A 26,607-nucleotide genomic window follows, 5' to 3' on the forward strand; every position below is an offset into this window, starting at 1 on the left:
TGTCCGGATTCCAAACCCCCCCTCTGCGCATCACTCACCACCGCAGGCCAGGTCTTTCTTTGCAGTCTGGCAGCCTCCGGTGCCCCAAATGGGTCCAATCAGCAGGCGTTGTCAGTCAGCTCGGCCCAGCAGCACCTCCGGCGAGTGCAGGTAGTCCACTCCCACCCCCGGCGCATGGAGTGGTATTCTTCACTATGGGTCCATGCATCGCAGCGGGTCACCGCCCTCTTGGTCTTCCATGGCGCAGAGGAGCTGGTTCGCAATGCTCCCTCGGCGCACGCTTCTTGCTCTGGGGTTGTGGCTCCGCCGCGCCTCAAATGCACACAGGCAGCTCTACAGACTCACCGCACCCTCCGGTCGCCTTTTTGATGTGCTGCGACAGGTAATTTACTGAGATATTGGGGGTTTTAGGTGGGTGCCCGACGGAGCACCCTTACAATGCAGTCATCTTGGCTGGGTGCTTGCCACGTCCCCCAGTTATTGCATTTGTGCCCCGGGGAGGTGGCGGTCCCAGAGGCAGTGAGAAAGACCCTACAACCTCCCCGCATTACTTTAAAAAATAAAAACTGTGTGCCCTGGGGAGGTGGTGGCCCACAGAGCCGGGGGGGTCTGTGAGGCCCCCCGTTATTTTTTAAAGGGAGGTGGCAGTCCCTGGGGAAAGGGGAGTCTGCAAGACCCCCCCCCCCACATACTTATAAATAGCCCCAGGGAGGTGGTGGTCACCGGGGGTTGGATAAGCACTGTGCGCCCCCCTCCTGAATATACCATATGCCTCTGTACCTGGCCTACCCAGGGGTTATTTCAAACCAATTCAGCAGTTATTGTTATACTTATAGTTTTACTTATCTGAAGAAAGTATGACTTGTTTGTCGTTAAGTACCTTTAGACCACAAGTTTTAGTTTCTTCACATAAGTATAACTATAAGTATAACTGCTGAACTTCTGTAGTCTTGTGTGGGTAAAACGTTAATTAATATTTGACATTTAGGGTTGGCATTTGACATTACATTTAGTTCAAGCATTGGCAATTATTTACACATTAGAAAGAGTTAAAAAAACAATTAAATGAATTGTAAAGGGAAAAACTGCTCATAACAATGAAGTACTGTGTTTAGCATTTCCAATTATTTATATTTAATCACAACATGGCGTCTTTTAGGATGATAAAGGCAGGTGTCCCGCCGAAACGCATCTCTCCTCAATGCTGGGTCGTGGGAGGCCTAATACAATAAAGAGATGGTTTGGATTTTAAATTCCTCGTGTGCGTGCCCTCTACTTGTTCTGAGGAAGTAGGATGTGTAGAATATGATATGTATATATATATATATATATATATTCAGGCTCACGTGTTCAAGGACACACCACACTCACGGGGGTATTTCAGAACAGGCGTTTATTCAGTAGCAGCGTGCTAGATAGCACACAGGTCCAAGAAAGGCCTCCGATAATTACAAAGGCCGGGGGTTCGTCTGTAAGCTTTCCAACCCGTTTCGAAGGTCCTGCCTTCTTCATCAGGGATAGACGAGCAAAACATATGGTTGCAGGTACGAGTCCACTTTATAAAGATGACACGCCCCTCAGCGGGCAGTGCTGATGCCGCAGTGTCTTGTGGAACTTGTATGCTGGCTTCATTCAATAGCAAAATGCGTTCCTTGTCCAGGTCCTGTGCCGCTGTGAAAAACACCCTGTTGGCACCCCCTCTCCTACCACTGGGCATACTGGTCTATGAAGAGAGGAGCGGTCTATATCCGTCATCCAATGAATCGTGATGATTCCCTTTCACGGCTCCATACCCAGGCTGTAACAGTGGCGGTGCCGGCGTATGCACTCATGTGTGTGTGTGTATATATATATATATATATATATATATATATATATATATATATATATATATATATATATATATATATATATATATTCACACACATGAGTTAGATTAGGATTTAGCGTTGGGTAGTGGTAAAGGGAGGAAAGGGTCATTTAGTGGTAGATGTTTTAGGGTTTAGAGGAGAGTGGTGGTAAAGGAAGGTAAGGGTAAATTTAGGGTTTAGGACTGGCTAGTGGTAAGGAGAGGTAAGGGTAATTTTAGGGTTTAGGAGCTGGTAGTGTAAAGGGGTTAAAATGAATTTCAGGGTTTAGTGATGGGTAGTGTTAAAGGGAGATATTGGTAATTTTAGGTTTTATGGGTAGGTATTGGGGTGTTTTCCCCCAAAAGGAAGGGTTTAGGGGTTGGCATTGCTAAAGGCAGCTAAGGGCAAATTTTGGGTTTAGGGTTGGGTATCGATAAAGGGAGGTATGGGTAATTTTTAGGTAATTTTTAGGGTTATGGGGAGGGTCGTGGTAAGCGGAGTATAGGTAATATTAGGGGAGGGAAGTGGTAAAAGAAGGTCAGCAGTAAATAAAACCAAGCACTGGCAAAGCCATTAGGTCTCATCCATGTAAGAGCTTTTGACTTTGCCAGTCTGTTTGAGCCATGCTGTAAACGAGTGTTGCTGCTCTTCAACGTGGCTAAAAGTTAGTGAAACAGATGAGAGTGGAGTGAAGTAGAGTGAAGTAGAATGTCATAAAGTGGAGTGGCGTAGAGTGTTGTGGTGTGGGTGGCATAAAGTATCATGGAGTGTCCTAGAGTGGAGTGCGATGGTATTGGATAAAGTGGAGTCGGCTAGAGTGGAGTAAAGTGTTGTAGAGTGAAGTAGAATAGAGACACATAGTTTTGCTGATAAACCTATTCAGAGCACAAACACTATGTGGAACTGGCATCACTTGTTGTATTGATTGTTTTGATTGTATTAAAATATTTGTTTCCAGCACACTTCGGAACTAGAAAAAAATGGGTTTCATTTGTGCTTTCCTAATTAAGATGTATTCTGAAATATCCGCACAGTTCATTCACAGACACTTAACTATTGTTGTGTGCTAGAAAGAAGCATTTTCTTTCACACCCCCAGATCGTCAAACAAAACCTCTCATTTTGACCTCAATTTTTGAGTCTACAGCAGATGTAACAAGATAAAAACAATATTTAAAAGCCTGTTTACAGAGAGATAGCACTCCTGGAAGAATACAATAGAGGAGGGACAAAGACATGGAAAACAAATAAAACCAGAAAATAGAAAGCAAGCAAATGTGAGTTATAAACCACAAAGCCAATGGTAAGCAATGGGCATAATGCATTCTTAAGTCTGCTTGCAAAATGTCCCCAAAATGTCTTTAGCTGTGCTGTCTGGTAGGCTTCGTCCTAAATTACTGAAAACGTGTTGTTCTGACGACTGGAGGAAGGAGGCACCCTTAGACCTACCATACATAAAAAGCAACATCAATATAAATTAAGCTAAGGGAGAACAATTTCCAAAGCTGTCACAATATACATGACTTGCCAAGTGAAAAAAGCTGTAGTAAATTCCACACTCAAAATATAAAGTGCCACAGTGAATTTTCGATAATGAACAAACATTTTGCAGTGTTTTTTTAAAAGAGGGTGGTGGACTCAAGTTGACACAGACTTGATAGTAAGCAACTGGATGTGTTGTATCATCGCAGCTCTCAAGTTGTGCCATATCAAGAGTAAAGAGTAGTTTCTTTTCTGTAACTCCAGTTCTGTAGTAGGGGTATCTCTGTTATAGTCATAATCTAGTGAATAGTCCCGCCCATGTGCGTGGACCCCGGAGCAATCAAAAATAATCTCTAAAGTGTCGAAAAAATGCAGAACTGCACAGACACGTAAGAGAGAATTTAAAGACATATAATGCAGCCTAAAAAGGCTACACTGTCCAGTACTTCAGCTAGAAATTCCACCAAAAATCCACAAAAACAGCAAAGCCTGTCCAGATTTCCTTGTCTTCAGTACAAACCCCTCTGGAAGATAGAGAGGAAGGTATGGACAGACAAGCCCCATAGGCTGCCATTATGTGGCTCAAAATAGGATACTGTGCCTTTAAGAGAACTTTCCAGAACTTCACAGTATCCCAGAATGCCTTGCAGGTCTCTCTTACTTTCAGTTCTTTTTGAAGGCGTAACACGCCCGACCTGTAGCATTCTTTACATGAACATCTCTCCACCGGGGAGGAGGGCGGGCGCTTATGACTATAACAGAGATACCCCTACTACAGAACTGGAGTTACAGAAAAGAAACTACTCCTTCTGTAGTAGGGGATCTCTGTGTATAGTCATAATCTAGTGAATAGAATGGCAAGCCCATCCCCACACCAACGCGGCGGTGGAGAAAAGAAAACCAACACCACTATTGTGCGAACAAATTCCGCAGCGAAGCCTGTCCAACCTGAGCATCTGCTCTGGCATCAGCGTCCAGACAGTAATGCTTAGCAAAGGTATGAACCGACTTCCAAGTGGCGGCCTTGCAAATTTCTGCAATCGGTACATTACGGAGCAATGCTGTCGTGGCAGCTTTGCCCCTGGTGGAATGAGCCTTAGGCTTACCCCCTAAGGTCTTATTAGCTTTCTGGTAACATAGTTGTATGCAGGACACAATCCACCTAGAAATGGACTGCTTAGAGGTCGCAAGACCCGTCCTGACTGATCCGTAATTGATAAACAATTGGTCTGACCTACGAATATCTTTAGTCTTATCCAGATAAAATTTCAACACCCTCCGAACATCCAGGGAATGTAAGGACCTTTCCGCTGGAGATGAAGGATTCTGAAAAAACGTAGGCAAAGTTATAGTTTGGTTGACATGAAAGTCAGAAATAACCTTGGGAAGAAATTTAGGGTGAGTACGCATAACAACCTTAGCAGCATGAAATACAGTATAAGGTTCATTACAACACAGCGCCTGAATTTCACTCACCCAGCGGGCCAACGTAATGGCCACGAGGAACGCCGCCTTCCAGGACAGGTGCTGCAACGAAGCCTTATGAATGGGTTCAAAAGGCTCCTTCATCAAACTGGACAGCACCACATTCAATTCCCATGAAGGCGAAGGAAGCCTGACAGGAGGGAACACTTTCTTCAAGCCTTCCAAAAAGTCTTTGATCACAGGGATCTGAAAGAAGGAAGTCTGTGAAGGGCTTTTCCTGTAGGCAGTCAATGCAGCGAGATGAACCTTAATATAGTGAACATTAAGGCCAGATCGCGCGAAATGTAGAAGGTAGGGAAGGATGACATCTTCCTTGCACGTCGTAGGATCAAAGTTCCTAGACACACACCAGACACAAAACCTCTTCCACTTGTAAGCGTATGACGTCCGAGTGCAGGGCCTCTTGGACTCCTTCAGAATGTCCATGCAATCTTCTGGTAGATTCAAATGGCCATATTGCACTACCTCAGGAGCCATGCCGCCAAACTCAAGGATGAGAGGTTGGGGTGCACCATCTGCCCCCCGAACTTCGTGAGAAGGTCCGGCCTGCACGGCAACCGTATGTGTGGAAGGAGGGACCGGTGTAGAAGATCCGTGAACCACCACTGTCTGGGCCATTCCGGGGCAATCAGGATCATTCGTGCCCTGGACCGGGACAGCTTGATGAGCACCGCCGGAATCAGTGGGATGGGCGGAAAAGCGTAAACAAAGCTGTTCGACCAGTTGATCCAGAGTGCATTCCCCAGCGTCCCTTGCTGGTAGTACCTGGAGGCGAAGTCTCGGCATTTGCTGTTTTCGGCGGTGGCGAACAGATCTACGTCTGGAGTCCCCCACCTTGCGAAGACTTCTCCTAGTACGTCGTCGTTTATGACCCACTCGTGGTTTTCCTGAAGCAGCCTGCTCAGCGCGTCCGCCTGAACATTTTGCACACCTGGCAGATGGGTAGCCGTTATCGTCAATCCTCTTGCCAGAAGCCAGTGCCAGATCATCTGCGCCTCCCGAGACAGGGTGCGCGATCTCGACCCCCCCTGCTTGTTGAGGTAATACATCGTGGTCATATTGTCCTTCTGTACAAGCAGAGAGTTGGTCCGGAAGGACGGATGAAAGGCCTTCAGCGCCAAGTGAACAGCTCTGAGTTCCAGGAAATTGATGTGATACGTGGACTCCGTCTGAGACCACGTGCCTTGGATCTGTAAGTCCCCCGAATGCGCTCCCCAGCCCTGGAAAGAAGCATCCGTCACGATCGTCTGAGTAGGAATGTCCTCGTGGAAGGGAACTCCTCTGAGGAGATTCTCCGCTGAACACCACCACGTCAGAGACTGAAGAGCATGCAGAGACAGTCGTATCTTGTCGTCCCAAGATCCTCTCCTCTGGTCCCATTGGTCCTCCAAGCACTCCTGCAGAGGTCTCATGTGTAGTCGTGCATGAGGAGTGAGGAAGATACAAGAGGCCATCGACCCCAGTAGAGAAGACACCGTCCTCACCGTTGTAGATGGAGCGGTCATAAGAGCCTGAGCCTTCCGAAGGATCGATCTCCGTCGCTCCTCCGAAGGAGACACGCTTGCTGACAGCGTATTGATGGTGGCCCCCAAGTATTGAATACATTGGACCGGGATCGGGACAGACTTGGACATGTTGATGTGCAACCCCAACTTGTTCAAGAGAAAGCACGTCTTCCAGAAGTCCGCTTGGGCTTCTGAGAAGGAGGAGGCCTTGATCAACCAATCGTCCAGGTACGGGTAGACAAACACCTTGCCTTTCCTTAGGTGTGCCGCTACCACTGCCATGCACTTCGAGAATGTCCTGGGTGCAGATTTCAGTCCGAAAGGCAGCACCGTGTATTGGTAATGATTGGTGCCGACTTGAAATCGCAGAAACTTCCTGTGCTTGTGCGCGATGGGCACGTGGAAGTACGCATCTTGTAGGTCTATGGCACAAAGCCAGTCCCCCTGTTGCAACTGAGCATAAATCTGATGCAACAACAGCATGCAAAACTTTTCTCTGCGAATCCACTTGTTTGCCTGCCGCAAGTCCAGAATGGGCCTGAACTCGTTCTTGTCCTTTTTGCGAACCAGAAAGAACCGGGAGTTCAGACCTCTTCCTCTTTGAGACAGAGGTACGTCTTCTATCGCCCTTTTCCTTAACAGGATATCGGCCTCCGCCTGGAGCTCGCGTAGTTGATACTGCGAGCTGACCGGAGGGATCGCTGGAGGAGGGCTGATGAACCGAAGACTGTATGCATTGCAAACAATATTCAGCACCCACTTGTCCTGAGTAATTTTTCTCCACTCTGCCAGAATAAATTGAACGCTTCCCCCCACCGGAGTGGGTAACGGATGACGGGGAAGTAACCGCTCAGGGTCGAGACCCGGCCGGGCCCTTGTTCGCGGTAGAGGGCTGCTGTCCACCTCTACCCCTCTGACGTTTTTGGAAAGGTCTTCGGAACTGCTGCTGTTGTTGCTGCTGCTGTTGTCCCGAAGACTGTCCTCTTCCTTTCCCTTGCGAGCCGAACCGCCATTGGAACTGGCGGTAGGGTTTCTTGTCCTTGGGCTTCTCCAAGCCCACCGCCGTCAGAGTTTCTGCCTCGGCCTTCATCCGGGCCATCTCGTCATCTGCGTGTTTACGGAAGAGCGTGTCCCCGGAAAACGGCAGGTTGGCCACTCGCTGTTGCGCCTCAGGCTTGAGAGACGTAAGCCTGAGCCATGCATGGCGGCGCTGGTTGATACCGTGGCAGTAGCCATGTGCAGCTAACAAGGAGATATCCGCCGCGGCACTGATGGCCTGGTTCGAGACCAGCATCCCCTCCTTGACAATTTCCATGAAGAAATTGTCGAGGAGGGGAGGTAGTATGCTGTTTTCTGGCCGCCGTAACTATCACTGAGTCGGGGACTGGCTCCATCCTCAGGAAGGCAGGGTCTGAGTCCGGTGCCCTGTACTTTTTCAAAAGTCTAGTCGGGCGGCCTTCACCACCGCAGATGTAAGAAATAGTTCTTGTGCCGGTTCAACCAGTCCCGGAACAAAGGGCAACAGAGGGCGAGACAGGTGCTTCTTGTGCAAATTCTCGAATATCACGGACGTCGAAGGTGTAGGAGCCTTCACCGTGATACCCAACTTCGCGGCCCCCCTCAGGAGAACCTCCTGGAATGTACCGATGTCATCGATAGGAGACACCCTAGTCTCCGGGGAATCGGACAAAGTAGGGGAATAGGAGCGGGTCCTAGAAGACGTATCGGTCCTGGATCTATGTCTCCTATGGTGCCGTCTGGAACGGGTGGAGGACCTGTGCCTGCTCCTTGATCGTTCCCTCCGTCTGGAGCGAGACTTCGATCTCCTGGGCCTCGGCCGGTCCACCGGCTTCTCCGGGGTGGCCGACTTGGGCTTACGTGGTTCCTTAGATTTAGGAGTCTTCTTGGGAGGGGTCGGGAGATCGGGCAATGAGACCGACCTCGGCGGAACCGGTGGAGGCTTTTCAGGCAGAGGAGGCAAAGGAGGAGGGGTAGGAGTCCTCGGACGCGGGCCTCTAGGTAACGGAGGAGGAGGTGGAACAGACTTCTTTGGAGTATACACCTCCGAGTACACCGATCCCGGTGACCCACCATCCTTCCCGGGCTGAGGGGAGCCCCCTACAGCCCTAGGCCGCGTAGTACGATCCTTTGACGCCGCTGACTGGTGTTCAGGCGTCGACCGTCGGCCCCTCGACGTTGAGCGACCCTTCGGCGTCGACCGTCTCCGCCTCTTCGGCGTCGAACGGCTGCCGTGTCTCGACGTCGACCCGGGCCATCTTGACGACGACCCTCTGCGTCTTGACGGCGATCTCTTGCGCCTCGACGGCGACCGCCTCAACGTCGCCTTGGAGTGTCTCGACGTCGACCTCGACCTCCTACGCCTCGACGGCGAACGCCTCCGTCTCGCCGGCGAGTGCTTTTGCGCCGGCGGCGGGCTCGACGACGAGGATCCCCTCGATGACGATGAAGCCTTGTGTCTTGACGGCGATCGACGGTATCGCCTCGGCGGCGAGCGCCGACGCCGATCCTGTCGACGCCGAGAGCTCGACGTCGACGCCGAAGACAGCGACGATGACAATGTCTCTGTGTTCGACGGCGGCCTATGCAGGTCCCTCGACGTCGACGGGCGACGCTTTCTCAACCCAGAGCCCTGGGGAGATGGGGAGCCGGCCTTGGACTTCTCCCTCGACGTCTTGGTGGGTGCCACCGACCCAGACGGAGAAGGGGGACGTGTGCTGGGCTTCCTGCCCCCCGGGAGCCCCCCAGGGGCATCAGCATGGGCAGATGAAGCCCCTCCAGACCCACCTTGCGTCTTCTGTCTTCTTTCTTCTAGTCCCTGAAGCCTGATCTTCCTTCAGGGTCCTGCCAGTGAAACCTTGGCAGATCTCACACTCCTCAGGGATGTGGGAAGAGGGAAGGCAGAGGATACAGACCTCATGGGGGTCTGTCTTGGCCTTCTTCCTGGAGCACTCCGGGCATTTGTCGAATAATGCAGGCATTATGGACGACCAAGGGGTGCAAGAAACCAAGAAGAAAGCTTTAAAGTACTGAAAAAGTACACAAAATCGAGTTTAGTGCAAAAAACACCAGCAAAACCCTTGAAAAGGGAGAGCTAAATGCTCCAGGGTCCTGCTTGCAGGAGCCGGAAAAAAGAACTGAAAGTAAGAGAGACCTGCAAGGCATTCTGGGATACTGTGAAGTTCTGGAAAGTTCTCTTAAAGGCACAGTATCCTATTCTGAGCCACATAATGGCAGCCTATGGGGCTTGTCTGTCCATACCTTCCTCTCTATCTTCCAGAGGGGTTTGTACTGAAGACAAAGGAAATCTGGACAGGCTTTGCTGTTTTTGTGGATTTTTGGTGGAATTTCTAGCTGAAGTACTGGACAGTGTAGCCTTTTTAGGCTGCATTATATGTCTTTAAATTCTCTCTTAAGTGTCTGTGCAGTTCTGCATTTTTTCGACACTTTAGAGATTATTTTTGATTGCTCCGGGGTCCACGCACATGGGCGGGACTATTCACTAGATTATGACTATACACAGAGATCCCCTACTACAGAAGTTTATTTTCCAGCCCTGATTTTTTTTTACAGTCTACTACTTTTAAATTTCATTTCCCTATTGCAAGAACTACAGGAATGATCACTGGACAGGAACAAAAAAGCCAAAAAGCCTCACCCAGCATAGGGCTACGTTAAACCTATGTGTCAGCGAGTCTTTAAACCTTTCAACCCCCCCGTGTCCTGTGTAGCTCATATAGCAATTCCTGTATTTTTGCCAGAAGCACTCTGCCTGACACTTTAGATCATATTGCAATGCTAAGTGTAAAACTACAAGTCCCAGAACTCATTGTGCTGATGTTGAATATGCCGGGACTGGCTCAGACATGCATACCATGGGATCAATTGATAAGTACGTTATGAATTGTATAAAAGCACATTGAGTTTTTACATCTACAAGTTGAGTGTACAGCAGTTGAGGTAACAGTAAGGCAAACTTGTGAAATGCTTGCCTCGCTCCCTCATTTCAGTCTTCGCTCTTAGTTCTGGTTGCCTGTGCTCGGTGTGTTTACAAACTCATATCCTTTGACACCAAGTCGTATGCTGCAGTGCGCCCCGACCATTGAGGAAGATCGGTGCCTACACACCTTATAGACACACAGAGAAGACTACAATTCAAAACAGGATACTTTAATAGCATGACAAAGTAGACAAGTCTTGCCAAAGTACTGGAGTCAAAGACACACAAACAGAGCCTACACACAGGACTGATAATAGTGGTCTATGCACAAGGAGCAGTGGTGAAAATGGTTGTAGAAATGGGTTAAGCAGCAAGGCAGTTGGGTGGGGGGCGCTCAAACAATGAAGAGGGAGGGAGGAAGCAACAATGCAATCCAGTAACGAGTATGTGAGGGTGCAAGGAACAATTTGGGAAAATTGCTGTTGAGGAGAGGAGACAGCCTGTAGATACACTAGTATGGAGTACAGGAACACAAATGAAAAAAAATGTACCTTCAGAAGTGCATGGCCATTGAAATGATAGTGGTCAGTAGCCACTGGCCACTGACTGGAAGCTGCACTTGGGCCATGCTCCACGGAAAAGAAAGACACAGGAATAAAAAATGAAAGTAAGACCAGAAGTGCTGACCAATCAAAAACATATTTCAACGAATGGTAACTAATGGACCGGCTTAAAGTCCCTTTTTAGTTAGATAGAAGTACAATAGATCATCACAAATAACAGCACTCATGTACTGCCTGCAGGCTTAACCTAAAAAGGGGGGCTGGGGTGTTATCCCCCCCCCCCCAAAAAAAAGAATAGAAAAAAATCTAATGAAATATCACATTAAAATGTTATAAATATATATATCCAGTATGGAGAGTTCCTGGGGGCTCGCAGGATCTGCTCAGAGGAAGTGGAGTTTGAAAAACAGGTGACCACATTGTTTGAGTGCTTCCGTAGGAGAGGGTATCCAATGACAGTCCTAACAAATGCATGTGAAAGAGCCACCAATGCCAAGAGAGAAGATTTATTGTTACCTAAGGATACTAGAATGTCTTCTGAGTCGAATGGTGAACCAATGAGATTTATCACGGATTTTAACAGCTCAAATCAGAAGGTGAAACAGGTAATCAATAAACATTGGAGTACTCTTATAAGAGATCAGGAATTGAAACCTTTTATTAAAGAACATGTTAATGTCACTTACAGAAAAGTACCGTCTTTGGGACACTTATTGACACAAAGTTACTTCTCCAGTCAGAAAGTACAGCAAAAAACAATGTGGTTATCGCAGAAGGGCTTTGTGAAATGTATAAAATGTAAAGCCTGCAATTATGGCTGCAATTTGTCAGAAATAACTACGATTCAAGGATCAAAAAAAGCAATCAGGGAGAGGATCACATGTGAATCCACACATGTGGTCTACTTGGAGTGTAGATGCGGTCAAAGGTACATCGTTAGCACGGTATACAAACTCAAATTGCGCATCCTCCAACATTTGCGGGCCATATCAAATAAAGACTTTACATATGTGATGGCTAAACACATCTGGAGCGAGCATGTAGGGATTCTAGACAAGAACGCACTCTGGTACTGTGGCTTGGACATATAACGGCCAATATCAGAGGAGATAGAGAGTTAACTCTAAGACGTGCAGAATCTAGATGGATTGTCAATTTGGGTACAGAGATCCCCTGGGGTCTGAATACAGATGCAGAACTATACACCTTTCTGTACATCTTCTTCTCTAGAAGAATGAGATGGAGCAATATGAATCCGTCATAATGAATTGTTGGAGATTGGGCCAAATATAAACAGTTTTCGTCATCCCCCTTTTTTTATTTTATTTTTTTATATAAAGAGTACAGAGATACCAGCATTATGGAGAATTATACATTTATTGGGTATAATCTGTTGTGGAACTCCTCCCCTCTTTGTACTTGTGTCTCTTACTTGAGGCAGTAAGTACTTGGCACTATGCACTTTTTAGAAGTATAAGGCAACTTATGGCATGTAGCATTTAATATCCTTCATACATCTTACCCTGTAGTTCAGGGAACAAGCACAATGCACTTTTTGTAAGCACAAGTCACTTTAATAAGTGAACTATGTATCCTAAAAATGAAAATATATAAATAATCGCAATAATAGTTATCATAGAAACCCCAGACAGGCAGTTGTAGAGTTTGCCTTATAGGGGTAGGGACATATATTAGACAACATATTCAGAGACTTGTATAGCACAATATGACACTTTGTGGTCAGGATGATTTTGAATAATCAAAAGAATATTGTACTACATAATTGATACATTTTCTGATTTTATTGGAATTCTCAGTAGTATATAAACAAAAGTTTGCTTTTGGATGAGCTGAAGAGGATTATCTTCCATCTATTTCCTTTTCTCTTGTGTACTTTACAAGTGTATGTATATGTGATGGGCACCTGTTTTGCCCCCAGTTACGCCAATTTACATCTCGGCTACTGGGAGGAACAGGTGCTCAGGGGGGGTCCCCTTGATCACTGGACGGAACACATCCTATTATGGGAGAGGTATATTGACGATGGCTTCGTGCTGTGGCAGGGCACGGAGACATCAATCGATCTTTATATTGAAGAGGTGAACCAGAATTCTCTAAACCTGGAATTCGTGGGGAATTCAAGTAAAACAACAATAGATTTCAATACAATAGATTTCCTCGATATCAGGATTACTCCCGTAAATAATAAACTGGAAACTACAGTGTTCCGTAAGACAACTGCTGGGAACTTAATCCTGCCTGCTGAGAGTGCCCATCCAACAGCTCTTATAAGAAGTATTCCTTTTGGGGAATATTATAGAGCGAGACGCACTTGCAGCAGTGATGAGCAATATGATGTAATAGAGACTGAAATGACCCAAAGGTTTATTCAAAGAGGGTACAAGGAAACGGTCCTCAAAGGTGCATCCAATAAGGCTAGAAGGTTGATTAGACAGAATATACTTTTTGAACCATCTAGAACTCAGAAGCTGAAAAATTTAGATAAAATGCAGGAAAATCAAGTTACTTCGAGATTCATAACGACGTTTAACGCCAAGCACAAAGAAATAAGATCAATCCTTAGAAAACACTGGTATCTAATAAGGAATGATCCAATGTTAGGTTCAAAGGTGAAAAAGAATCCCGAAATAACGTATAGAAAATCTAAATCCTTAAAAGATCTAGTTGTTAAAAGTGAGTTCGTAGATAAAAAGAGAAGTAACACCGACTGGCTGAAACCTAAACCTGGTTTTAAAAGATGTTTTAAGTGCAAAGCTTGCCAACATGGAATGAATCGCACAGATTTTAAAACCTCTTTTAATAAGACAATAAAAATCAGGAGTGCCATCACTTGTAAGAGTGAATATATAGTATATTTACTACAATGCCCATGTCCTAAGATCTACATTGGTAGCACTATTCTACCAGTGCACCAGCGAATCCTTCAGCACAGACGTGCAATTGTTAATCAGGATAGATCCTACCCTGTGGCGCGACACTTTGAATTACACCACCAAAGTAACCCAGCAGGCCTCCAATATTCTTGTATTGCAGAGGTCCCAAAGAAAAAGAGAGGGGGTGACAGAAGAGGTGAACTCAGAAGATTGGAGACCTATTTTATTTTAGAGTTCAGTTGTATAGAACCACAGGGTTTGAATGTAGATGAGGATCTTTATACATGTTTAACCTGATTACTTTTATACATAATGAAATGATAGAACAACCTCGAGCATACCGAAACTGCATATTGAAATTATGATTTGTTAATACTTTTAAGTGACAAAAAGTTTCATTTTTAAAGAAAATTTCTGCTTCTCTTCTTTTAAATGCATAGGAGGTAGTACGTTGTGTAAAACCGAAGTGGCATTGAAAAAAATGGAATGAAATAAGTAATGCCTTTTTTTAACTATTTTATGCACTGACACTTTAAAAGATTTTTATGTGCAATAGGAGTGGATTGTTTACATGTAGAGTACGAAGTACTACTGTTGGAATCTAAGCATTAGCACTTTTGAAAATGTAACATATTCAAGCACTGGCACTTTATTTTCTTTTTCTTTTTAGAATTATGTGCATTCTATAAAGTAGTTGTTTACAGTAAGAGAGTATTATTGTTTACAAATAAGCACTTGCACTTTATGATGAAATAATAAGGTTATTCTGTTTGAAATAGCATTACCAGGAAATGATTTCCCTTTCCAATTAGAATAGTGTGGTATAGCCACGGGATGAACTAAGATGAGTTATTGAACCAGTTGTCTAAGGTCAAATGAAAGCAATAAATTAGGAACAATGACTGTACAGCATGAGACAGGAGATTGAAAATAATCCTATAAAGATTCTTTTAGGGTTTCAGTCGCTCAGAGGCACTTGCCCAGATAATTGTGAAACCTGTAATCGTGCAGACGATTTAAAAAGAAGTTGCTCGTGCACTTGCATGTTATTGAAATAATGTTTTTATCCACTGTTTTGAAACTGTGCAAAATGTAACAATGGGATTTTCAGATTTCTTACTTTTGTATTGGCGTTTGCGCTAAACATGGAGTATTTTAGAATTGTTGCTGTACTCAAGTTCCATGAAATTGCAAGTGCTAAAATGGCCGCCAGATTAGTAAATGACTGGATCGGATTTTATTTGTCCTTTTACACTGTTTACTGCTTTGCCTGTGTACTAATAGAAGTGTTGAATGGCAATACAAACATCGTGATCAAGGGAGCTTGACTCCTGAAACGCGTTGATGTAATTTAAATAAAACAAGCCTGAAACCGATGATACCTGCGTGAGATTGCCGGATGATTTCTGTGTAAAAGTGGAACGGATATCCTATTTTGAATATATATATATGAATATGTATATATATATATATATATATATATATATATATATATATATATATATATATATATATATATATATACATATATATATATATATATATATATATATATCCCTTCACCAATCGCCCCAGAGCAAGGGAAAATCCACTCCACGAAGATTGGATGCAATCCTTTATTGCTTCAAAATCACGCTAGCAGTCCCAGCTCATGTCAGTCCCTTTCCCTTGACGCGTTTCGCTGCACCTGCAGCTTATTCATAAGAACAGGGGGACGGGGCACAGGCAAAATCCGGTGAGTCTTTCAATGTCTTTCATTTTGCCCACATTGCATCTGCTTCTCATTAAGATGTATGCTGGGAATTGAAGTAAAAATATTCCCGTCTAGTAGGGTCCGTTGCTCGTGCCACACTGTTTTCAGCCCCATTATTTTCTACAATGTTCATAGCCCTCCAGTGGGCTCCAGGGCTGCTTTCGTGATGTCAATGGGGCAAATCTTCGCGCTGACAGGCTGTGAGGATTCGCAGCCTCTTAGACCTGGATTCAAATTCCAGACGGTGCTTCTCCCGCAGCACGGAGCATGCCGCCTTTATCCCTTCACCAATCGCCCCAGAGCAAGGGAAACGCCACTCCACGAAGATTGGATGCAATCCTTTATTGCTTCAAAATCACACTATACACCTTCAAGAAAGAAATCACATTGGAGCCTTCAGAACCTTCTGGAATACCATAAATTCTTAGGTTATTGTGTCTGTTTCGGTTTTCCAAGTCTTCTGTTGTTTTCTTCAGTTGAGCAACCTTTTTAGATAAAATGTCCACTCTAACAACAACATCTTGTGCGTCACTGACCTTTTGTTGTACATCAAATCTGTAAATCTTGACTCTAAGTCAGACCATTTCTCTTCAATTCTTTGAAGTGTCGCACTGGTATCCGTCATGAAAGGTCAAATATTTCTCAGTTCATCCATGATATCCTCTAAGGTCAAAGGAAGAGGTGATTTATTTGGGAAGGAAGGATCTTTTTTTACTCTTTTATTGGTGTTACCGACAGAGTGTTTGCGACTGTTAGCATTAGAGCCTGTAGACCCTTGATGTTTGTTTGAGTGCATGAAATCCATGTTTAGAGCCGATTGAGGACATTTTAAAAGTTTTTCAGAGGAGAAATATTTTGGGGAAAAAATAGCATCAAAAAAGAAGCAGTGTATTTCCACCAAAATGTATAGACCTTTCCCAAAGCACATGGAAAATAAAATACTTTAGTGTAGCAGAAGTGAGACTTGTTGTGCACACTATTAGCTGAGATGATGATGGAAGCCAAGCTCACAAAATGGCCTCCATGATAAGGAGAGCACAAAGGTAGAATGTACCTAGCAGGCAGTTAGATATAGTCAGGAGCAATACACTTGCCGTTCAAATTCCAGGGGTCTCTTTTGTCAGAACACTGCTTCAACATTTAAACATGCTCTTCATGCAAAGTAAGGACAGTGGACATACATCCCTGCATCTGAAGAATCCACTACCATTCAAGAAAAGGCTTTCCCACAAGCAAGAGATAAATGACTTTTAAAATCTGAAAAATTATAAAAATATGTATAATTCCAGTATGAAAGTCGCTTCAAATGGCCAAAAACGACCAACGAAATGAGCATTTCAGGCACGCTGACGCATGATGAGAATGCGGGAGCCAGGCCCACAAAATAGCGGCCGTAATGCGGGGGGCCCTGAGAGCAGAGGAAAAGAAGTAACCAGCACTTGAATAGACCGATTAGAGGTCTAAAAACGTGCCTTTGCGCTCCCAGGTGCCTCAGACGAGGTTTCCCATGTTCAATGCGCTGCACCGACGCCTTAAGTGGTCCCTTCAGGACCGGCCGTTCCTCGGCATTGCGGAGGAGCCCAAGGAGCGGCCATTTTGTTTTGCCTCCCCTCCCCCAAGCTATGAGCACACTATAATCAGAGTAAACTGAACTATCTGCATAGGAAATAATTCTTGAACAAAATAGCATAACGGATGCAGAGGATCTATGGACGTGAGCCTAATCCAATATACCAATGGCTTATGCAAAGCTAAAGATTTCACACTCCTAGATCCAAGCTTCGAATAAAGAGGAATTGTTGCTAATTTGAGTAATGTTTGCAAAAAGCAGTCTAGTGTTTTGCAAACGTTTTCTAGTGTTTGTAAGTGAGATATATTATTTAACGACAATTGATAGCCCCATAGTGTGCTGTTATTTGGGTTTTTGCTGTGTAAACCTCAATTGCTAGAGAGAGTTGTCAACCAGCATACATTGACAGACAATGGAGAGTTGCATGAGCCCAGTTGTTGAATACATTTTTACATTTGTTGGTTTTTTTTGTACATTTTAGTTAGCAGCCACCCTAACAATGAGGTAATCAATGGCAGGGACGTTTTCTGGTTTCACTCCATCCTAATGTAATGTAATTCTCATTTATCTATGATGGTTGATAGTCATAAATGTGGGTTGTGTACCATTGATTAAGAGCCCTCTAGATTCGCAAAATTCTGAATAATTATTTAATATATTTTGGATACCCATAGGGCAATGGGAGATCAAAACTATGTTTTCTGTGAACAACAAGGCGAGATGTTAGTGCTTGTGAGCGATTGTGTATCATTTACACATTTGGAAAGAAGATGAACAGCTTCATTGCGCTCAGTGTATACAGTGTTGGTGCTACAAGCCAGCCTTGACAACTTCAGTAATGCAAACAACTGTGAAGGCATTCCCTAATTTCCCAAGAACACTTAATCACAGTTATCTTTGTGTAATCTAGTCAAAACTCTTAAGAGATTAACAGACAGAGCAATATCATGGAAAGTTTTCCAACATTTGTGAACGCTGTCAAATGGTAACTTAAATCAACAACAACTACTTACATGCATGTTCTAAGTAATACTCTTGTGTTATCAGATTACACAGACAGAATTTGCTCATAAGTGCTAACTTTTCTTCTAAATTACACTTGTAAAATTAATAGGATAACACTGTCACCAATTTTTCGTTCACTACGTCCCTAAACATTTTCTGCAAGTTACCTGTAAGAATAATTTGTCGCTAATTAGCCAGGCCGACTTTAATTTCAATATTAAACACTGTAATAGTTCTGCATGTTTCCAAGAGTATAATATTGGTTCACCACGCTTAATGGCACTAAACAAAAGGATTGTATGCCACTATATTTTGAGCAGTGACTGTTAGTCCTTAATGCTAAAGGCATATAATCAACAAGCATTGGCAAAGCCACAATGTGTGGCCTAGTGGTTATTTATTTAATTTTAAGTGCATGCATAAGCCTCAAAAATAAAAAGAATAAAACATGCTGCCGCTTAAAAGTAGTTGCCAGATGCTTGCAATAAAAATGTGAAGTTTAAAACACTTTCATGGATATGGTTGTTTTACTAGTTGCGTTATTTAAAAACGCAACTTCCCTTGAATTTTATTATTATGATTTACGAAGACAAAAATAAGATCTAACCACATACTCAATGTACAAGCAACTGCTATGTTCCAAAAACACTTACATAAATAGCAACTTAGGGGCATATTTACAGACCCCTTGTGTCACCAGAGCGTCACTTTTTTTTTATGCTCTAGTGGCGCACAGTGCAAGCCCATATCTACAAGGCCAGACAAAGCCACCATGCATGGCTTTTCATGTCCTTGTAGATAAATAAAATGTAAGGCCACGCAGCGCAAGTCGATGCATGCGTTGCCTTACATTGCGGCACAAAGCGATGCCATGGGTATTGCTGTGGGTATTCCCATACAACACCCATGGATTGTGATACTGCCCCAGATTTACAACATAGTGGGAATCTGGGGCAGCGCCAAAAACCTACGTCTCCCCAAAGCATGCATGATAATTTTTTCCTCTTTCCACATGTGCTGCATTTTACAACACACATAGAACGAGGAAAATGCCCCTTGTGATTGATTTTGTGCATGAAGGTGCCCCTACCTGCACAAAAACAATCATGCCAACAACACAGACACCCTTGCATGGACCGTATCTTGCAAATATGCTGCATTTCTGTCCTTTCGAATTGGCGTAGAGCAGCACAGAAATATGACTTGCAGCACTGCCCTATACCAGTTCTTTGCAAATATACTCCTTAATGCGCTCAAGTTGTGCGTAGTCACTCAAAGTGAAAAAAAACAATGAGTAAAGTAGACTGACACGTTGTCCTGTGCTGTCTGCCATGGTGGGCGGAGACAACATTGGAATGGTAGTTTAAAAGACCAGTGGATTAAGCCCTCTGACCAAATTCCACTCTTTGCATTACATTGTGTATGAATGTTGTGGGAAAACAATAATATAGCTAGACAGCTAACGTAGGCCAGACCTAAAAAATGGGCCAAGTGCCTTGTGATGCTTGTGGTAGCCAAAGCATCTACATCCATTGACAACATCCATGCATGTGGTATTCTCTTACAGTTAAAACACCTTTGCATCTCACCTATTTTCAGAGCATAGTCTTAAATTGCCATCACCCTGTTAAACACTGCACCTATCCATTGTAATGTTTTAAATAAGTATCTTATTGTTGCAAGCCTGCGGTACAATGAGCTCAATACTTGGTAACTTCTTGATCGCCTGAGCTTCTATTGGCCCAATAAAAACATATCTGAGAGTTGAAATTGAATGCGCAATTCAAAATAGCGCTGATTGTGCTCTTAACACCTTTGCTGCGGCGGCTATTCCGCCGCAGCGCTAAGGGGGCGGGGGGCGCGCGGTGCGCACATGCTGGTGACGGAACCGCTCCGTCACCAGCCGCGGTTGAGCTGTGCTGATGGCGGAGCAGTTCCGTCATGGCCCCGCCCACTCAATAGAACGCCCAGCGCAGGCGCGGAATCCGCACCGCACAGGCGCGTCGGGCGGGCCATGACGGAACTGCTCCGTCATCAGCACAGCGCCACGCCGGGTGATGACGGAGCGGTTCCGTCATCAGCACGGAAAGAGTTAAGACTGACTTTCAGCTTAGTCATGCACCTTCCCCTTCCACCTTTGCCATGCCCATCCCTGTTTGCCGACAGTTCTGCAGCTGCAGATTGGTGCTTGCAAGGCCTTATGCCTTTGGAAAGTGTGTGGGTTACCGGTCCAAAAGAAGTTAATATGTAAGCCAGGTTTCTGGCGTTCCTGCCCTTGGCACTGCCTGCCTTGAAGTAGTCGTAATTGAATGTTTCGCAGTTGGTGTATGAAGAAGGGTGTGTGGGAGGCAAAGGTCACACAGTAGATCGTCCATTGATTTCTGATGGCTCGTTGCCAGCCCCGCCTCTGTGACACATGGGATGGACTCTTGGTAAAAAAAAAGCTCCATGTTAGAATATTTACTTAAACTGTGCTAGAGTGTTGAGGATTTTGTTTATAAATGCCTTCCTTTCACATCACGAGATTGTGTTTTCACTGTTATTTTAATTTCTCTGTGATATTCACGATTCTAAAAATGTTCTGTTAAATCAGTTATTCAGCTGATCTTTTTGCCTTTAACATGTCTATCGCATACATACATGCAGATTTGTAAAGCACAAACCTAGATAAAAGGCAGTGACCACTGTACAAGGTTAAATGCAAGCATGCAGACAATGACTGACAGCAGAGTTCACTGGGTTGTGGACTGTTGATGCATTGTGGGGTGGGTCAACAACAAATGAGGTACTGTTTGATCAAGTGAAGTGGGGGAATGCTGCGCGAAGTAGGACATCTGTCAATCCTTACAGAGTCGGGAACTTTTCTCACAGAAATATGAAGAAAAGAAATCTGTGATTTTAGCCCAAGTTTGATACTTGCAGAGTATACTGAGGAAGAAAAAAAGTGAACTTGGCACAGCCGCACCAACCTCAAATCTTATTTCTAGAAATGCATGGAGCTGGCATGGTTCCCTGGGTGGCGGCTGACCCCAGGCCAAGATACCACAGCTACATTCATTCCCAAAATTAGTGAAATTCAAAGTAAAAATCTTGATGTTTCCATGTTGCATTTTGGGGCCTTTCATGTTGCAGGCACCCTAAGAGCAGAACCGTTTTATCAAGAAAACTGGGAAAACACTAGGTGGTAAAATTGTTGTCATCCGTCGCAGATTCCAGTACAGTTTGCCACAGAAATGTGAGGAAATGTTCGGATCTTGCCTAAAGTTTGGAGTTTTTAGGGAATTCCTTGGTAAGAGAAGGTCTAAATTTGATCGGATACCTGGAGAGCCCGCTTTGGGTGGCAGCCAGTTCCAGACTCAAATATCGTTGCCATCCCCATCCCAAGAATGTATGTAATTCAAACCAAAATGTTTTGACTTTTTGTTGAGATGTCTATGGTAAGGTTTTGGTGTGTCATGTCCCATGCAATAACCCCACTTATACATGTTGGTTATGGATTTTATCGGGAGATGCATAGGAACAGAGAACAGCAGGACATTTGTATTTATCTACTGAATGTAGCTACATTTTTATTTATAAGTCAGTGTGCACAAAATTACACATTGTGTGAAACGCACTTAGAATCATCTGATATTATAGGTAGCCCAAATTCAGAGTGATCTGAATAATCACTGTTTTTAAACTCAGATTCTTGGGCACACTTCCTTCATATACATTTTTTAGCCATTAGATTGTACTATATTATTTGATGCATGACCAAAACAAAATGAAAAATTATTATCAGCCTCTGCTCAGTTAACGGCTCATGGTAGCACACGTTTTTTATACAGCTGACAAACACTATCTATCTCTGTGACCAAAGAAATCTGTTGGGCATAACAGTCCTTTTCTTTTGTAGATCAGCCTTCAAAACAAAATATTACAGATGAAAACATTGTCAACTATTTCTATTTTTCCTAGCTTCACTAGTTTTTGATGTCAACTCTTAGTCTTTGGGAAAGCCATGAGTGAGCTACATAACTAACTGTAACCCAAAATTCGGAATTTTGTCTACTTTTTAGAAATGTATAGATTTCAGGGTTCATCCAAGGGTTTCAAATTTCTACCCTCCCCCAAACTCCAAGTTGGTAGAAACCGCAGAAATTGGAACCATGGACCACAACTTAGAAAATTGCAAAAACAGTGGCAAGTGAAATATTTTTTACAACTATCTGTTTCTGGAAACTGAGAAGGAGGTGGCTTTATCACAGCAAACGTTTTGTCGATTACATTTTCAGAAAAAAGGCACACTTTCAAGTACGCCACTACCAATTTCTGAAAAATAAAACCTTGACTTTGCCACAATTTGGTTATTTTCTCATTTCGTTCTTGGGGGGAACCATAAACGCTGGGTACCTTTACAATCCCCAAAAAAGAAAGCAAACGTGTGGCCTTTATATCTTTTGTTTAAAAAACTAAGTTACGAAGGCTTATGTGTAAACAAACCCAAACACAAAAAATGTACTCTGACGATGTGGAGTCACCCAATCAACTCAGTACATGTCTCTCCTAAGGCTCCTGGTATGTGGTTTCCTTTGCGGGAGTACTCTTACCTTCCTAGAGTTTAGGTACATTAACGATCATTGTCAGTTTCCTCTTTCAAAGGTATGAGGTACCTGAGATATGAGGTGCACAGTTTTTGGTCAATGGCAAAGGCTTAGTTCCTGGAATATTGTGACTATTGAGAAGAAGAGATGTCGTTCCCAGCCCAGCAAAGGAGGCTCAGCAAGTGTGAGGAAGGGGGGCAGTGATTTTGCAGATGGCAGGATGAGAATGTCCCAATGAAGGAAGAAAGGAATGAGGAAAATTCAAGGTGAGCTGACAAGAGGATAGGAAAGCAGAAATGAGGCATAAGTAAGAAGAACCCTTCTAACAGAGTTCAGAACCAGAACAGGGATGTAAACTGTCTGGGCTTAAAAGCAAATTGTATAGAGGTGCGAGGGCCCTCCATGAGTTTGGAAAGTCTCGGGGAAACATCATCCGGCCACTTGACCAATCCACCTAGGCTTACAGATGCACTTGTAGAATTCCCCACTGCCCTAATTCCTTCCTTGTTAGCAGGGCCAAAAGATGAGCAGTATTACTTGTCCAGTGCAGTAGAGGGCATCTACTGATATGACGCAATGTTATCAAAGAAAGATAGGGCCAGATGTATCAAGAAATGCTTTTGCGATTCTGAAATAGCAAATTGATTTGACTGATTCGCTATTTTGGAATCACAAAATGCAATGTATGTAGGAATCGCAAAGTTTTTAGGATTCCTTAAAATTCCCTAATAGCGAATCGCAAATTGTGATTCACTATTAAGGAATGCATTTCCATTCATGAATGGGAGTGCATTCGCAAATTGCGATTATAAAATTGGCAATCTCAATTTGTGAATGCAAATCCAAGGGTGCTATGGGGCATATTGGCACCCCTGATGCACCCCAAATAAGGTAAGTAAGCACATATAGCCAACACACATGCCCTAAGGGCATTTGTGCGCACAGCATGGCACTTTAAAAAATGCACTTTTGTGCATTTTTCCAAAGATTCGCAAACTACCATCAACTTGAAGTTGATGTTAATTTGCGATTCTTAAATGCAAATTCGTATTTTGCAATTGGTTCATGCATTGCATTTAAGGAATCACAAATTGCAATTCCCTAACTGCATTTGCAATTTAGGTAATCACAAAAAATTGTGATTACCCATATTGCGAATGGCAAAAGTTACATACATTGCAAAAGGCATTTTTGCGTTCGCAAACAGCCTGATTCTGCTAATTGGCCCGTTTGCGATTGAAAAAAGCCTTGATACATGTGCTCTTATACTTTATCATTGAAAGGTTGTTTCAGCACCACCTTGGAAGCTTCCTCTTCTTTTCCTGAAGATTGCAGTAAGGTCAGGATAACACCCTGGGTCAAGATATAGTGACCCTCTGTTCTTTAAGGGTCCTAAGATGTCACAAGGCCTATTGACTTTGGAGGCCCATCCAGAATAAGCAGCAAGTCCAACAGCTTCATGGTGTTTGGTGCTGTAATGCCTCAACTCGCGCCTGTCCTTTTACACCCTCACCCGCCAACTACGATCGTCCAATCAAGCCCTCGCCGCAATTCCGCGCTTCCATAGATCCACCATGGGGGGGGAGATCCTTCTCCTACTTAGCGGCCAAAACCTGGAACTCTCTCCCCACCCACCTCCGCCTTACACAGAACCACCTCTCCTTCAGAAAGCAACTAAAAACTTGGATATTCGATAAGTAAAGTACCCCCCTCCCTCAAGCGCCTTGAGACCCTCTGGGTGAGTAGTGCGCTATACAAATTTCTGAACTTGAACTTGAACTTAATAAATAAATCTTGTGTCCTAAATACTTTAAAAAAAGGTTTTGCCCCATTGAGCCTTCACCCAATGCGATGATAGTTTTGTAAATGATATAGAAGATGCAATATTTTTATGACACTATTTTTCTGTGGATTATATTTTCTATATGACGTACAATCTTTCTGGTAAGAATTAGTAGTTCCTAGGATCTCCATACAGCTATGGTATTTCCAAAAACTGCAGCCCACCCAGGTACAGCAAATGTACCTCATTCATTCAAATGTATTATTTCTTAGCAACATTACATCAACTTTCTAACTTCTCAATTTTAAGTCTATATTCTTTATTTCTATTTTACAACTTTGAGTTATTTCCCCTTTATTCCCATATTTTCTACTCCATTTTATAATTTCTTTTTTTAATTCCAATCTTTTATTCTATACTGGTGTTAGCCTCCAGTGTTCTTTTTTCTTCCTTCCATGTTTTTTTTCACCTAGTTCTGCCTGTCCTAATCAGCTTTTTTGTCAGTTTCTTTTTTCCATTTGTTTTCATACGGGGCAGACTCCTAAGCTCTTCTCAACCCTGCCTTTGGTGGAAAGGAAGGAACCCAGATTCAATGGTGGGGCCAACAATCCCATCTACGTTGGCCTGCACAAAGTCGGGCGTTTTGTGGTAGCCTAGTCCTTGGGGATAGATGCCAACCCTATTGATGAGCCACCATTGCAGAATGGTTTGGAGCAGTGCTGTTTCTATGCCTCAGCCCTTACTGAAGCCAAACTGGTTCTGATTTAAGAGGCCATTCTCTCGAATTTGTTGATTTAGTTACATTGCTTCACAGTTTCAGTAACTTTTGCAAGAAATGGAAATTTGGGTACAGAGAGAAATTTGATGAGACAACCTGCTTCCGCTGACAGTTTTTGAGAAGTTGGATGACTCAGCCACTTATGAGGCCATCAGGAAGCACTTCCTGGCTTAGGGAGAGATTTACTTGATTTTTCCTGTAAGAAAGCTGGTGGTGAGCAAGGTTTTTGGCAATATTCCCAGGTATCGGATCCATAAAATGTTTAAAAGGTTTGGTCTTCATGATTTTTTGGATAGCTCATCCTCTAAGACTCAGTAGCAAATGTGACGGAGTACTCTGATCGCCAAACACTCGCTCTGTCCACCTCATGTAGAGTCAGGTAGACCACCTGCTTTCCATTAAAAGAGCCCCCCTAGTCTTCATTCATGGAAAGCTTGGTCCGATGGGCCCACAGATTATGAGTTGTTGAGGAAAGGGCATTATTCCCCCCAGCTATTTAGTATATTTATCTTATGTCCTTTTTTTCTGCCCATCACTGCCATGAAACACCTGAGAGTGAGGGATAGAAAATAACAATGGCCCCACACACTCTCAGAGAAAACTCCCAGATCGGGGTCATCTGTTTTTTTGTTTTTCAAAAAGAAACTCTCTCTTGGGAGATTGGTTTTGAAAAAATGGAAAATGTTAAAAGTATGGTGGTTGGCCGTCAAAACCGATTGGTTTTGAAAAAACAAAAAAAATTAAAAGTTTGGTGGTTGGCCGTCAGAACCGACGGCAGCCATCCACCAAATATTTTTTACCTTGAAGGGAATCAGTGACAGCAGTTCCTTTTTAACTTAGAGAGATGACTGGTGGGTTGACCATCATCTTTATATGTGGCAGATAGTAGTCTGTCAGGGTGGAGGAATGAATGTCCTCCGCAACCCTGATTGACTGTACACCATCCTTCAAAGGCTAGATTGGCCACTAAGTCAAAATGTTGCCATGTGTTCTTTGATTTGCAGGTCGTATTCATATTGAGTTGAGAGTCCGGACGGATTCATAGAGATTGTTAAATGGATTTCACTTTATCATCAAAGAATTGGACAAACTTTTCTGATTTTGTGGTCGGGTCATCAAATTTTACAACTGGAAGGGTTGTTAACACAAGTTATTTACGTGATGGGGACGGTGTTCTCTGACCGTACTCATTGTGGTCATAATGAAGCAGGTTTCTGACGCAATGTGTGGACCTGCCCAATAGTTAAGACATATTGGCGGGAGATAAGAAGCAAGCAGTAAGGGGTGACAGGGCAGAAAGGCCTACATAAAGCAGAAAGCTACGTGCTGGGGCTCTTTAGTTTGTCAATGGAAAAGAGAGCATGTACCAAGTTTGTGGATCTCGCACTATTTCTAA

General features: G+C 43.8%; 1 protein-coding gene across 2 annotated transcripts in view; it reads left to right on the forward strand.

The window, feature by feature from the left end:
* Window positions 1-26,607, forward strand: part of SNX32 (sorting nexin 32) — a 305,491-nt gene that overhangs the window by 237,042 nt on the left and 41,842 nt on the right. The gene's annotated exons all lie outside the window — the stretch shown is intronic.

This window comes from Lissotriton vulgaris, chromosome 9 (assembly GCF_964263255.1).
Source record: "Lissotriton vulgaris chromosome 9, aLisVul1.2, whole genome shotgun sequence".
In the NCBI taxonomy this organism is placed as follows: Eukaryota; Metazoa; Chordata; class Amphibia; order Caudata; family Salamandridae; genus Lissotriton; species Lissotriton vulgaris.